Below are 11,247 nucleotides of genomic sequence, written 5' to 3'. Positions count from 1 at the left end.
GGCTTATTTATGAACTCTTAATTAAGTACCTGATATATTAGTGAAGCTGCTGCAACCTGACTCTGCTGAAAACCTAATTTCTTCCAACATTGCCATTTAGCATCATCTTCAGTCTCCTTTATAGCAGTCAAACTCTGCTAAGCCTTAAAGAGTCTTATCTGGTACATTCATATCAAAAATAAATTTCCTCCAGGCTTTTAGTATTCTCTCTCTCTAACACACACACATAATCACATTGCACCCACCATAAATAGCTCAGACATTCTTGTCCACAAAATTCCAACCACTATGATAATCTTGCACTTTGATAATTTTCTTCTTAACTCAGTATGACCACCATTTTACTTGAGCTTCATCTCTCTGAAATTAATACCTGAAAATGTTTAGTTTTTCTAGTTTTATACTCTTTTGTGTCAGGAAAACAAATCCCGTACAGTAGAACTATAACAGTTTCAAGTAAAAGTACTAAATTAGTTATATCCTTGCCCATCAATAGTGGTAGAAGCACTTAGGTGAACTTACATAGAAACTGCAACATCTTACATACTCAACAACAATTTCATTGCCCATGGAACCCAAAATTAATTGAAAGAGTAAACCCCAAAATGGATATCTGAAAAATAAACTGGTCAAAATTAGTAAGGCAATCAGAGTTAAATAATCATATATTTTACCAATAGCACTAGCTTAAAAGTATGGGTCTACAATAAGTAGAAAAATACAAGTTAATGGCTAGAGTCATAAAAGTTTCTATTATGATAGGCAGTCTCTTATGATGCTTTAATATTATATGATAGTTGTGAAATGATTACAAACTAATAATGAACATAATCTATTTGCAGATTAAAATGTTCTTCCCTGTATTATCTACAAATTTTAGATACACCTCAAAATGCCCTGGAAAAGAAATTTCTTAAGTCTCATCAAAATGAACTGCCAGGTTTTTTCCTACATTTGACATGACACAGTGCCAAGATTTCTAGTCCTGAATACACACTTTCTATAGGGAAGAGACATATATCTTGGCAATTAATAGATCATTTATCTCATTTCATACAGCCAATTTTAGTCGTAAGAAAAGAAATGTTTATGTATTCATTCTGCTGACTTTAGTCTATAATCTAATCATGGATCAACAAACTTTTTCTGAAAAGAGACTGATAATAAACATATTAGACTTTGTAGGCAAGTCTTAATTGCCACTCAAATGCCAGTGTAGCACAAAAACAGCCTAGACTATGGGTAAATAATATAAGCTTCTGTGTTCTAATAAAACTTTGTTTACAAAAGCAAGTGTCATTGTTGGACACCGTGGTGTGCTCCAACAGTCACAACTACTCAGAAAGCAGAGGCAGGAAGATTACTTGAGCCTAGGAGTTCAGGCCAGCCTGGGAAATAAGAAAGAGAGAGAGAGAGAGAGAGAGAGAGAGAGAGAGAGAGAGAGAGGGGGAGAGAGGGAGAGGGAGGGAGGGAGGGAAGGAGGGAAGGAAGAGAGAGAGGAATGAATGAAAGAAAGAAAGAAAGAAAGAAAGAAAGAAAGAAAGAAAGAAAGAAAGAAAGAAAGAAAGAAAGAAAGAAAGAAAGAGAAAAAAAGGAATAAAGGGAACAATTTAAAAAAACAGTGTCAGGCTTACAGCTATGATTTGCTCAACACTGTTCCAGAGTATTAATGTTATGCTCACAATAGATGTTTGGCTAGGCTGTATACATACATACATACATACATACATACATACATACATACATACATATATACATGAAAGCAATTTTGTTCTTTTGTTTGCTTTCTTTTATTTTTTCCATTTTTTTTGTTGATACATTATAGTCGTAAATCATGGCAGTATTTCTCGTTACATATTTCCACATGCACAATATAACACTACAGTTTGGCCAATATCATTCCCCAGTATTTTCCCTTCACTCCTCCCTCTCCTGGTCTCTTTCCTACACTCTACTGATCTCCATTTGATTTTCACTTTTTTTTCCTTTTTCCTCTCTTGCTTCCACATCCGAGAGAAAACATAGGCTCCCTTGATCTTATGAGTTTAGCTTATTTTGTGTAACAGAATGTTCTCAAGTTTCATCCATTTTCCAGCAAATGACATAATTCACCTTTATGGCTGAATAAAGCTCCATTGTGTGTATATGCCACATTTTCTTTATTTATTCATCCTTGATAAGCACCTAGTTTGGTTCCATAGTTTGGCAACTGTGAATTGTGCTGCTATAAACATGGGTATGCATGTACTACTCTAGTATTATGACTTTAATTCATTAGGATAAACATTGAGTAGTTGTATAGCTGGGTTATATGCTGGTCTCCTGCCTAGTCTTTTGAGGAACCTCCATACTGATTTCAATAGTGGTTATATTCATTTATAATCCTATCAACAGAGAAAAAAGTGTCCCTTCTTCTCCACATTCTCTCTAGCATTTATTATTGTGCATATTCTTTTTTTTAAGTAGTTGGACACAATACCTTTATTTTTATTTATTTATTTTTAATGTGGTGCTGAGGATCGAACCCAGGGCCTTGCACGTGCTAGACAAGCAATGTGCTGTTGAGCCACAACCCCAGCCCCATATCGTTCATATTCTTGATGGCTGCTATTCTGACTAAAGTGAGATGAAAGCTCACTGTAGTTTTGATTTGCATTTCCCTAATTGCTAATGATGTTGAACATTTTTATAGATTTGTTGTCCATTTTTATTTCTTCTTTTGAGAAGTATCTGTTTAATTCATTTGCCCAATTAAGCTAGGTTATTTGAGGTTTTGGTGTTAAGTTTTTAAAAGTTTCTTATATAGTTTGGATATTAATCCTGTGTCAAAGAGTAGTTAGCAGGGTTGGGGATGTGGCTCAAGCGGTAGCACGCTCGCCTGGCATGCATGCAGTGCAGGTTCGATCCTCAGCATCACATACAAACAAAGATGTTGTGTCCGCCAAAAACTAAAAAATAAATATTAAAAAATTCTCTCTCACTCTCTTAAAAAAAAAGAGTAGTTAGCAAATATATTTTCTCCAATTCCTTAGGTTCTTTCTTCATGTTACTAATTGTTTCCTTTGCTGTGCAGAAGCTTTTTAATTTGATGCCATTCTGTTTATTAACTTTTGTCATTATTTTCTGAGCTTTAGGAGTTCTAATAAGAAAGTCATTGCCTGTACCTATATGCTGGAGTCTCAAATGTATATTTTCTTCCAAGGATTTGCATAGTTTCTGGTCTAATTCCTGGGCTTTTGATCTCTTTCAAGTTTGTACAGGGTCTAATCTTATTTGTCTACATATGGATAACCAATTTTCCTGGCACCACTTGTTTAAAGCCTGTCTTTTCTCCCAATATGTTTTTGGCATCTTTGTCAAGAATCAGATGAGTGTTAACTGTGTTGGATCTTTTTCTGTGTCTTCTCTTCTTTCCCATTGGTCTATGTATCTGGTTTTATGACAGAGCCATGCAGTGGTTATTTCCATAGCTTTGTAGTACAATTTGAAGTCAGGTATTGTGATGATGCCTCCAGCTTGCTTTATTGACTTAGAATTGTTTTGGCTATTCTGAATATTTTATTCTTCCAAATGGATTTCAGGACTGTTTGTTCTAGTTCTGGAAAAATGACATTTATTATTATTATTATTATTTTAAATTTATATATGACAACAGAATGCTTTACAATTCATATTACATATATAGAGCACAATTTTTCATATCTCTCATTGTATACTAAGTATATTCACACCAATTCATGGGTATTTTGATGGGAATTGCATCAAATCTGTATGTTGCTCCTAAAACCAATTTCAAACATATACAATCATATTAGTAGTGATTTTAGTGTCCAAAAAGAGATCTACTAAACAATAATTACTGGGCTGGTTTGGTGACTTGTAGTCCTAACTACTCAGAAGGCCAAGCCAGGAGGATTGCTTGAGTCCAGGTGTTGGAGATCAGGTTAGGCAACATAGCAAGACCCCCATCTTAAAAATAATAATAATTACTGATGTCAAAACACATCTCAATCATTATGCTAGTTACCAACTCTTCATTGTTTTCCTTGAAACTCTAATATACAATTAGTGAATGTCAATTTAGGACTAATTGTGCTGTTTTATAGAGGAGAAAGCTGATTATAATAGTAAGTGAAATCATCTGTCATGAACTGATTTGTGTTTATTTAATCACAATTATCATGCTGATGACTCTACATATTAAGTCTCCACCTATAGTCCCCTAGGTGCTAATTTTAAAAAACGTGAGTTTTCATTAAAAATAAGAAAAGAAACCCCTCCATATGCATTTCAATAATTCAAATTGTATCATAATTTGACTATTAACACAAGGGAAAATCAATGCAACTAATTCAGATTTAAATTCAAGATTACACAGTGCAAAAGAGGGAATAGTCTTGGAAAGGGAAGTAGAAAAATGTAAGATCCCTCTTAGAGGTCAGAAAAAATAAAATAAAATTTCCTTCAGAATAACAACTGGACATAAAGCTTTCAAGAAATGTTAGCTACTAGCTTTCTTCTCTGACAATCGGTTTTGTCAGTTGGTTCCCACTAAGTTGTGCACTTTTTCTGACCAGGACCAGATATCTTGTCTTTTGATTTTCATCCACTCCCACACCATGCTAGGGCTTTGGTAGCACAAAATGAGAATTAAAAATATGCTTTTGAATTAAATAATTTCTTCCCTTACGGATAAAGATAAGAATCTCAAGATCTTAGCCTGAAGACTAATGTCCATCTCTCTGCCCCCACCTGTCCCCGCCTTAAAAAAAAAAGCAGGCCACTGTCTCCAGTTTACACCCTCACTCACAGTTCTATTCACCTTCCCCTTTCCTAATCAGAGGGATCTTGGGGTGGGGCTTCAAGGAACCTCAAAGAGATTGAAGGGGAGGGAGCCTGGAACCATAGACTAGCTGTGACAAGACATGGGTGGGATTTGGTAGTTCAGAAAAGGAGGTACCAGACCAGGAATGGGGGATGGGAGTGATGGTGAAGTGGAGTGGGCTAGTTTAGGATGGACCAGAAATGAGACATTAAGGAAAGCCAGAAAGGACCAGTTGGCAGGGGGGGGGGGATGGGTGGGTGACTACTAGAATCATGTGGAGGGTCGCTTGTGAGGTCACAGGAGCAAAGGCAGGTGATTGGACGAGAAGGAGAGTTCTAGTTGCCAAGGCAGCGACTAGAGGAGAAGGTCTTCAGTCCATGAGAAGGTCTTGACTAGAGAAGGATGGAGCTCCAGCTCCGTGTGTTCTCCAGTAGAGTCTGTGGATTGACCCCCAGATATCCCTGCTGAGGTGTCACCCGGGAAAGGCTTAAGCCTTCCCGGGCGCCACCCCTCTGTGCTTTGCTACCCACCCCACCCGCCCCCCTGAGCCCCGCCTCCGCCCCCTGACGCCCGCCACAGCCTACTCCACCCTGTCACCGACTCCCCAAGGTGACCACAACATGGCTGCGGCGCCAGTGCTGCTCTTCTTGCTGTTCGTGCTGTGGCTGACCTGGCGAGTGCCGGGCCAACTGGACCCAAGCACCGGCTGGCCCTTGTGGAAGCACAAACTCTGTGCAGACGACGAATGCAGCAGTGAGTCCACAGGTGGGCGGGCAGCCCAGGGTCTCCGTGGTGGCTCTTTGGGGCCACATGGGGCTCTGATCCCCCGGTCCCCTGCCCCGTGGGCTGGGCTAGGGGGTCGTAGGATGACGGGTGGGGCGCAGGAGTGACAGAGCCTCAGTACCCTGCGTGTGTCCCCTCCGGCTCTGCCGGCGCCTCAGCCAGCCCGCTCAGGTTGCTGAGATGCTGAGCCTATGGTGCAGACTTCACCAGCAGTCAAATTCATAGACCAATAGTGAATGGAGGGCCTGGGGTTGTAGCTCAGTGGTAGAGCGCTTGTCTAACATGTGAGGCACTGGGTTTGATTCTCAGAACTGCATACAAATAAATAAAATAAAGGTCCATCAAAAACTAAACTAAAAAAAATTAGGCAAAAGCTTAAAAAAATAGTAGTGAATGGGAATCTCAGGGTTGAGAAAGACCTTAGAAGCAACTGGTCCAACTTCTTAATAACTGCATGTTGGACTCCTGCTGTTTAATCAAACGTACCCCAGGCTGTAACTCATACTGAAATTCCACCCCTACAAGCTCTCAGTTCTTACTGGAATTCTACCTCATTCACAGAGCCTCAATGCAGGTCTGTATCCAATTCCCTTTAGTCTCTCTTGATATTACTGTGTTCTTTTTAAATAGCTGTCATCTGTGCATTCAATAAATAATTGTTGAGTATCTCTGCCAGGTGCCAGATACTGTGTTAAGCCTTGGCTCATTCCACCTGCAAATCTGCAAACCAAGACTCCCTCTATTTCAGCTTTCCTAAAGTTTTAAACACAAGGTTTCACCAGCACTAAATCCATGTTTGTTGAATGTGACCCTGGTCTATATATCTCTGGTTTTAAATTTTCCCTTGAGTGAATATTGTTCTGGTAGCAGTTCTATGGCCATTGAAGTAGTGGAGAGTAGACTAGAGATTGTTCATTTTATAATTGAAGGGTCTAATAGCTCTAATTAGGATTATGAAGTTTTCTTCTCTGTGTTAATTGTCTTTAGGAGAGCCAAATATTCCAGGCACTGTGACTCATATATTTAGTGAAACACTCGATGAATATTGAAACTGAAGAGAGACAATTCTTATTCTATAGCATAAAATAAAATAGCCATTTCCCCTTTCAATTTTAGAGCTACTTATAACAGAAGGTACTCCTGTTGATGCTGCTGATACAGAAAACCAACTAGAGATAAAGGTGGAAGAGCCAGAAGATGCCACCACCATACTTTTCTTGTTACATTCATTCTTGCTTTATTTGTCTAAGATGGTAAGTTTGACATAGTTTCTTCAATTAGAATGTTGATTATTTATTAGTTTTTAAGTGGCTTCTGGTCATGAAGTGAAGAACTTAAAATGTCTTTATGAAAATTACTCCTGATCCTTTGAGTAGATAGCTCCTGAAACAAAAGCCATAGGGGTGTGGCTTTAATGGCTACTTGGTTTAGCACATGAGGAAGATTTGCTGTCTACCAAGGCTGGACATTTGCACACCTATAAAAACTTGGTTCTTCCCCTCAGAACCTTTCATTCTGGCAGGGAGATAACAGCATTCACTTGAAACACAGTAAGATAATGACAGAAAGAGAGGTATTTATTCGATGGTAGAACATTATTGTCCATAAATGCATTTATTATGGTTGGAAGGGTGATCAATAAGGTCAGAAAGTGGTTGAGATGTGTTTGAAGCACAGGCAAAGGGCAAACAGGAGTCCGACATGTGGTTTGTTGTTGATTAGACAGGCTGGGGTGGTGGGGGAAGCTGGCAGTCAGAAGAAATGTGTTCAGAGAAATGGAAACATGAAGAAAGGATATTTGGGGAGGGCAGGAGAATGTGAATAGTTGGTGTTGTAAAGTGTGAAGTTGGAGGGGGATGGGCCTGTTGGAGAGGCCAGCAAATCTTAACTGAAGTCATGAGCCAAAGTAGCATTAGACCATTAATAGTGGGGATCCTTAGAAAGTTTTAAGAATGAAAAGGAATTAGGTTAGATCTGTTTCTTAGAGTCACTTAAGGCTGATCTTTCTAAAGAAAATCATGATTCAAACAAGACATTTAATCTGTCTAGAAGCTTATCTAAGCATTTTAGGACTTACCTCCCCCCCATTGGTGTTTGTTGATATTGGACTTTTAGAATTTAATTATAGGAATGAGAAAGCTTTTAGAGGTTGGAGGTCCTAGGGCCTTTGTGACAGTAATCCTCCTCAACTGAAGTTGTTTCCTGTAGATTGTGTTATTTCAAGGCTTGTGTATGAAAGATGATGTTGTTGTTTTCCTTGTAAAATGTATAGATTTTGAAGCCAGGTAGATGTGGTTTCAAATCCCAAGGTTATCATTTAGAAGTTTGGGCAAATAAGTAAACTTTTGAAAAAAGTTTTCCTCATCTGAAAAATGTAGATAATGCTTACTCCAATCATAAGAATTAAATGATTTGACAAGGTAAAATGTCTGGTGAGGTGTCTGGCATTTTGAAGGGTTTTACCCCTACGCACCCCCTAATTCTCATGTAGGCAGTCAGAAGGTGGTATAAATCAATGAATACCTGGGGAGGAAAGACCACCAGGGTGGAAAAGATGTGGTGGGGAGAAACAAATCATTTTTCAGTTGGCTCCATGTTTGTTCATGATGGTGGCAGCCACCTGGGTAAGGAGTATGTACAAGCCAGGCAGTTAGAATAATGATATTTCCAGTGATTAAAGCAGTCTTCCACAGTCATAATTTGATTATCAGAATGAATCAGCATCACTTGGAAAGTTAACAGCCTCACGATATGGAAAGGATTTCTTTATTCATATTTTTAGGTATGCACAGAGCCCTCCTCTAGGTCTAGGTCAGGGGACACGAATGTGGTGCAGGTGTGTCAGTGATTGTACGGTGATAGGTAAGACATAGACGTGAGTGGCAAAGAAGAGGCACAATGTTAAAAGACTGATTTGAAAGGAGATTTCAAAAAGGCATTTTGATGGCCCAGTATGTACAGGACATTGTGTGAGGACTAAAAGAGTCTAACAGGTGTAAGGCATGATTGTGATTTTTGAAAGCCTTAAGAAAAGGACTTAACAAATATATGCAAAAATTATGAACAAATCAATGTAAAATCTTAAACAAGTAGTATGATATCTGATAGGACTGGAGAGTAATAGGCTCTGATGTGTTTGGGAGATGTGCACCAATCAGGTTCATTGATCAATGGAATCTTAGTAGAATCTTAGTGTTAGAAGAAACCTTGGAAGGCTGTTAGTCTAGTTTCTCACTCATTGCTGTTATTTTCTTTACTGTGGCCCTGACGAGTAGTTATGAGGCCTGTACACCAGTATTTCCTAGCATGAGTCACTCTCTTACAAGGCTATATGTTCTTCTGTTGTCTAGTTCATCCTTGTATTGACTCCAAATTTTCCTCCACATGATTTCCTCTATAAAACTGAATTCTTTTCTATATAGAAATCCTTTAAATATTTGAAGTTATATCTTAATTTAAAAATTATTTTTAGTATTTTTATCATGGAAACTTTCAAATAAGAGCAGAGAGAATAGTAGGGGACTATAGGTAACCATAACATACTGTACATTTTAGAATACTAGAAGAAAAGGTTGTGAAAGTTTTACCATAGAGAAATGATGTTTGACGAGGTAGATATATTTAACTGATTTAAATGTTACATAGTGTAATCATGCATCAAAATGTCATGTTACCTACTTCAATAATTATAATGTTTGTTTCTATGTACTAGTTAAAAAATAAATTTAATTAGAAAAGCTTTAAAGAAAAGCACAGAGAGTAGTATAATGAACCCACGGGCCATCACCCAACTTAACAGTAATTCCTTGATAGCTAATATCAGTGAGTTTTTTTTTAATTTGTTCTAATTGGTTATACATGATAGCAGAATGCATTTCGATTCATTGTATATAAATGGAACAAAACTTTTCCTAGTTGTACACAACACATTTGTATTCCTACATGTACCTCGGGTAATAAGGTTCATCTCATTCCACCATCTTTCCTATCCCTATGCCCCGTCACCTGTCCTACCTCCCCTTTGCCCAGTCAAAGTTCCTCCATTCTTTCCATGCCTCTTACCACCCACCTTACCCCCATTATGGGTCAGCATCCACTTTCAGAGAGAACATACAGCTTTTGGTTTTTGGGATTGGCTTACTTCCCTTAACCTGATATTCCCATTCACCCGCAGATGCCGTAATTTTTTTCTCTTTTAAGGCTATAAGTAATATTCCATTTCATATATGTACCACAGTTTCTTTATCCATTCATCTGTTGAAGGGTTGGTTCCACAAAACTATGGAATGCTTCACAAATGTGGGTGTCATCCTTGCTCAGGGACCATGCTAATTTTTTCTGTATTGTTCCAATTTTAGTATATGTGCTGCCAAAGCAAGCACACTCTGAGTTTTAACAAATGTAGATACCCATGTAAAAACTACCATAATCAAGATATAGAACAGTTTTTTCACTAGAAAAGGGGTTTCCTTGGGATCCTTCCCAGTGAGTTCCTTCACCACCTGTTCCAGGCAACCACTGATAACTTTTTTTTTTAAACTATAGATTCATTTTTCCTACAGTACTATTTCATATATATGCCACTATAAATGGACTCATTTATATCTAGGAGTGCAATTGCCTCCTACGTTTAATGTATGTTTTTATCTTATGTGATACTGTCAAGCCATGCTAAAAAATGACCACAATCATTTTATACTTCCACCAGCAATTTAGGAGACTTCCACTTGACTTCATCTTCACTAGCACTTGGGCCATTCTAGTGGGTATGTCTTTGTGAGTTTATTTCCTGATAATTAATGATATTGAGTGAACTTTTTTTTTCTTTTGAGATAGGGTCTCACTAACTTGCTTAGGCCCTTGATAAGTTGCCAGCCTCAAACTTGGGATCCTCCTGCCTCAACCTTCTGAGTTGCTGGGATTACAGACATGTGCCATGATGCCTGGATCAAATACTTCTTCATGAGCTTGTTGACCATACTGTTTTTGTATGTCAACTCTCTCTGGCTAGCTGGAATCCAGACTTCTCCCAGCTCAGTGCCAACTGTGGGATTGGTTAGCTTATAGTTGTTCTTGGCCCTCGCAGGTACTGCTTAGAATGTAGCCCCAAACTGAAGACCACCTCCATGCAGATTTCTGGAACTCTCTTTCTTTGTGGCTCCCATCTTTCTGGTAGTTTTCTCTACATATTTTTGGCTGCTTAATCTCCTGGAACTCTGGTCTCTCTCTCCTCAGTGAGACTGTTATGCCCTATTTGGGTTCCCCTTCCCAAACTGAGGTCTAGAGGTTGCCTCCAGGTGAAATGCTCATCTATTTGTTCTCCTGCTCTTAGGGGTGACAGTTGCATGTCCCTTGTGGCTTTCTATCTGAAAAATAGCTCTTTAAAAATATATTTTGACTGGGCATGGTGGCACATGCCTTAATCCTAGTGGCTCAGGAGGCTGAGACAGGAGGATCATGAGTTCAAAGCCAAAAGTGAGGTGCTAAGTAACTCAGTGAGACCCTGTCTCTAAATAAAATACAAAATGGGGCTGAGACTGGGGATGTGGCTCAGTGATCAAGTGCTTCTGAGTTTAATCCCTGATACCAAAAAACAATATATATATATATATATATATATATATATATATATATATATT

The 11,247-nt window shown here is 38.5% G+C and overlaps 1 non-coding gene across 1 annotated transcript; it reads right to left on the bottom strand.

The window, feature by feature from the left end:
• Positions 1 to 9,883: 9,883 nt before the first annotated feature.
• LOC144374252 (U6 spliceosomal RNA) lies at positions 9,884 to 9,990 on the bottom strand. The gene has a single exon (XR_013433700.1). It is a non-coding gene; the product is annotated as a U6 spliceosomal RNA (small nuclear RNA).
• Positions 9,991 to 11,247: the final 1,257 nt, after the last annotated feature.

This window comes from Ictidomys tridecemlineatus, unplaced genomic scaffold, assembly GCF_052094955.1.
Source record: "Ictidomys tridecemlineatus isolate mIctTri1 unplaced genomic scaffold, mIctTri1.hap1 Scaffold_630, whole genome shotgun sequence".
NCBI classification, from domain to species: Eukaryota; Metazoa; Chordata; class Mammalia; order Rodentia; family Sciuridae; genus Ictidomys; species Ictidomys tridecemlineatus.
This window is presented reverse-complemented; position numbering and strand designations above follow the sequence as displayed.